Source organism: Aegilops tauschii, chromosome 3 (assembly GCF_002575655.3).
Source record: "Aegilops tauschii subsp. strangulata cultivar AL8/78 chromosome 3, Aet v6.0, whole genome shotgun sequence".
NCBI classification, from domain to species: Eukaryota; Viridiplantae; Streptophyta; class Magnoliopsida; order Poales; family Poaceae; genus Aegilops; species Aegilops tauschii.
The window spans coordinates 168,438,121-168,443,236 of NC_053037.3; positions in this window are offsets into that span (position 1 = coordinate 168,438,121).

The following is a 5,116-nucleotide window of genomic DNA, read 5'->3' on the forward strand; positions in this document are numbered from 1 at the left end:
ATAGTTTTGTTTAGTTTTTTTTTCATGTTTTTAAGAATAATCAAGAAAGATGAAAGAAAAAGAAAAAGAAGAAGAGGAAGAAGAAGAAGAAGAAGAAAGAACAATAAGTAGTAGTAGAAGAAGATGATGAAAAAAGAAGTAGAAGTTGAAGATGAAAAAAAGAAGTAGGAAAAGGGGGCACCTAGGGACGAGCGGGTTAATTAGGGGGTTCCTCGGTGTCGATGGAACCATAAATAGCAAGTATCGTCGGTGCGAGATACATGTGGCCGTCGGTGTCGAACACTACATCCATGTCCCACAAGTGACGCCGACGTCCGGCGTCCCAAAGCAACTGTTCTCGGCATCGATGGCGGTCGAACACCATCGCGAATTTGTCTGGCAGCCTATGCGATGACGATTAAAAGGCAAGTGTTGAAACTTGAAACACCCAAACTGACTCAAGTCGGTTTGGTTGTTTGCAATTTCAAAACTTGGCTTTAATCCGCATCGCAGAGGCTGCCAGACAAATTCGCGATGGTGTTCGACCGTCATCGGCCACCAGAACTATTGTTGGCCCGTGTTTGTCATTCCACTCAATCTCCCCCCCGGGCAGATTATGCAAAGAAAGAACATTTTCCTGACGTTGATAATTCTAGGGCCCAACTATCCGGGGAAGAATATGAATGTGTACATGCAGCCGCTTAAGGATGAATTGCAAGAAGCTTGGGATAATGGGTTCAAGACATACGACACCTTTAGCAAAGAGAACTTCATAATGCGTGCCTGGTACATGTACTCGACGCATGACTTGCCGTCGTATGCGCTATTCGTTGGCTGGTGTGTGCATGGAAGGTTCCCGTGCCCCACATGCAAGGGAGCTCTTGAGTTTCGTCGGCTGACGACAGGGCACAAGTATAGTTGCTTCGACTTGCATAGACCGTTTCTACATCCTGGCCATAAGTTCAGGAAAGACAAGAAGAACTTCATCAAAGGTAGAGTTGTCAAACACTCTGCACCACCTGCGTTGACAGGCCAACAGACCCTAGATCAATTAAATGCTCTTGAGCCAGATCCAGAGCGTCCAGGGTATTTCAAGGGGTATAATAAGGAACACGCTTGGACTCACAAGACATGCTTCTGGGATCTGCCTTACTTCAAAGACCTCCTTTGCCCACACAACATCGACATGATGCACACTGAAAAGAATATCGCCGAAGCCATTTTTGGTACATTGTTCGGCATAGAGGGGAAATCAAAGGATAATACTAAGGCTAGAGTCGATCAAGAGGAGCTATGTGATAGACCGTTACAAAACATGAAAGAACCGAAAGGAAAGGGGAAATGGACGAAACGAAAGGCATGGTTCAATCTTGGAAGGCCAGCTATGAAGGAAATTATTTTGTGGGTGAAAATGAAGTTGATGTTGCTCGATGGGTATGCAGCAAATCTAAAGCGGGGAGCGAGTCTTCAAAAATTGAAAATATTTGGTCTAAAAAGTCATGATTGGCACATATGGATTGAGCGGATAATGCCGGGGATGTTGCGTGGCTTCATCCCTGAGGATGAATGCCTAGTACTGGCAGAGCTAAGCTATTTCTTCCGTGTTCTTTGTGCGAAAGAACTATCGCCTGGCCTCCTAGAAGAAATGGAACAGTTGGCGTCGGAGTTGATCTGCAAGTTAGAGATGATCTTTCCGCCAAGCTTCTTTAATCCAATGCAACACTTGATTTTGCATCTCCCGACCGAGGCACGATTGGGGGGGGGCCTGTGCAAAATCGTTGGTGCTACTCAACTGAGAGGATGCAGAAGACGCTTCGAGCAAAATGTAAAAATAAACGTAGAATAGAAACATCGATGGCGAAGGCATTCATCACTGGGGAGGCGGCAAACTTCGTGACAGCACACTACGAAGCCAAAAATCGTCATTTGCATAATCCGAAGCCTCGGTACAATGCTGACGAACCTCAAAAGGGTCAATCCAACCTCAGCCTATTCAAAGGGAATCTCGCACCAGCCAGTGGTTGGAAACTAGTAAGGTTGGATGTTGAAGAATGGCGGACCATTTCGATGTATCTCTTCAACAACCTAACAGAAGTGCGGCCGTACATCGAGTAAGATCTCGGTACATTGTTTCAAAACTTCTAATTCCTTTGAACTTCTCTTATTATTGGATATTTGATGCAGTCGATACGTCCCCATATTCTCGTATGGAGAGGTGATCCAAAAGGATTCCGTCGAAGAGTATGAGCTTCTGGCAAAACAAGGAGCCGAATATCCCGGTTTCATCTCTTGGTTCAAAAAAACGGTAATTTCCATTAGACCCTTTCATTTCTTTGGCTAATTTGCGACTAATGCAACAATCCTTTCGTATTAAACTTGTAGGCTAATTCAGAGATTATGGATGCCGAATTGAGACAAGTAGCTAATGGTTTTGACTATAAGGTCCGTTCGTTTGACAAATACGACATCAACGGGTATCGCTTTCGTACCTATGACAAAGAGCTATCTATGGCCAACCGAAAGTCTACAAATTGTTGTGTCTCTGCTATCGGCGAAGGAGGTATTGAGTATTATGGAAGAGTTGAAGCAATTTATGAACTTGAATTCTATGGTGAAAACCCACCAAACGTCGTAGTCTTCAGATGTTATTGGTTCCAGCCGAGGGAGACTAGAAGGACTCATGAACATATAGGGCTACTTGAAATCAAACAAAGCACCCATTTGGATGTTCCCGATGTCTATATTACGGCTCAACAGGCAACCCAAGTTTTCTATCTACCGTGGGCCTGTCAAAGTGATCCAAATCTCAGTGGTTGGGACGTCGTTTATGAAGTGCCTCCACGTGTTAGACCACCTCCCCCCAATGAAAAGGATTATGAACCTCACATTAACCAAGACACATATGACGAAGGAGAATTCTTCCAAGAAACACGTCTTTCCAGAAAACGTTTCAAGAACCGCTCTACTCCACCCCAGAACATTGAAGTAGACAACGATAGTGAATCCGACTTCACCCCTGAGCAGGAACAAGAAGAGCCGGAAGACGAAGAAGTTACTGCTGCAGATGACCTGCCAATGCTTGAACGATTATGTAAAGGTGGCCTTCCACATGATGATGCATTTAATAATGATGATGATGAGCACGTCATTACCGATAGTGATGATGATGCTTTTATTAATGATGATGATGAGCACGTCATTACCGATAGTGATTATTAGGTATTCAAATTTTTATGTTGTACTTGATTTATATAGTTATTTGTATGATTGTATGATTTATATAGTTGGTATTTATAATTTTCTTACTTTGTATGATTGTTTCTTATACATAGTGCCATGGTCTTGATGTCCGTCTCGGTCGGCCCTCGCCCGCTTTATGATTCGGATGTGGTAAATTCTCTTTCATAACTATTTGTTGCATTTTGCATTTATGACAATTATGGCCATCAAGTTGACATAGAGATATTTTAATCTAGGAGGTATGTGAACCAGAATTTGAAACGGACCCTCTTGTCGAGAAGTTAAATTTAGTTGAAAAATAAAATGAGTATTTGAACGAAAAAAATTAAAAGAATTGAAGAAGAGAAGATGACAATGGAGTTGTATGTTGCCGATGTCGTCGATGATCACAAGATGAAGATGAATGCAATGCGCTTGAAGATGGATGCAATGCGCGTGAAGCTTAAGAAGATTAGAAAATATGCCATTGATAATGAGGCTTGGTATCATTATGCCGTTAGATCAATTGTTACCTTAGTTGTGATCTTCATCACATTTGTTGTGATGAGGGTAAGTTTTCTCTAGTGTTTTGCTTTACAAATGGATACTTAGCTTATTTTCCTCCTAAATGGCATGATTACCTAAGTTAGATAAAAAATGAGCTATACTTAGCTTATTCAGTTCATTTATGACATACTTAGCATACTTAGGTAAAAAATGGCATGATAATCTTTGTTAGCTCCAAAATGATATAGACTTAGCTTATTTTCCTCGAAAATGACATAATAACCTTACTAAGCTCCAAAATGACCTATTTACCTAGCTTAGCTCTAAAATGACCTACACTTAGCATTTTTACCTAGCTTAGCAATAAAATGACATTTTTACCTACCTTAGTTAGAAGAAGAAGATAAATAAGAGGAGAGGAGAAAAAGAAAGAGAAGAAAAAAAATCTTCTTCTTCTTCTTCCTCTTCTAACTAGTCTTCTTCTTCTTCTTCTTCTTCTTCTTCTAACTTTCATCTTTCCCAATTTGCAAATTTGCTTTACATGAGGAAGCTTGGATTCATGGAATGTACTATTCTTCTGGTGCTTCCTTGTTGTTTATGAAAACTTGTTTGGATATGTATGTCTATATGGATATGTTGTTGGAAACTTGTTTCTGGTTATGTATATATGGATATGTTGGACTTTGTTGAACTATGTTGTTGGATTTGATGAAATATGTTGTTGGACATGCTGTTGGATATGTTGGATATGTATGCATGTATATCTGTGTTTGAAACCATGTCTAATTAATGGGATTTAAATAAAAACAGGGGATATATAGCCTCTTTGCCGTCCGCTAGCAGACGGCAAAGAGGACACGTTGCAGCTGCGCAAACTGGGAACACTGGCTGCCTATTTGGTCATTTTGCCGTCTGCTGGCAGACGACAAAGTGACCAGCTATGCCGTCTGCCAGCAGACGGCAAAGATTCAAACCTCTTTGCCGTCGGCTAGCGGACGACATAGCTGGACACGTGGCAGCTTCCCAGTGCTACCTAGCTGAGCTCTTTGCCGTCTGTCAGCGGACGGCAAAGAGCTGTGACTCTTTGCCGTCCGCTGGCAGACGGCAAAGAGCGTCGTTAACCCCCTAACGGCTCTCACGCCACCGCACTGCCGTCCGCTATCTTTGCCGTCTGCTGGCCTCGGATGGCGGATGACACAATCCTTTGCCGTCCGTTTCTAAGAAGCGGACGGCAAAGAAGGCCTTTGCTGGCACGTGTTCAGCCGGACAGTTTGCCGTCCGCTAGCAGACGGCAAAGAAGTTTGCCGTCCGTGATCTATGCCTTTGCCGTCTGCCATGGCGGACGGCAAAGAAGCTGATTCCAGTAGTGTTAGTAGACAACTGAAACGTAATGCTTACATGCTTGACTGCT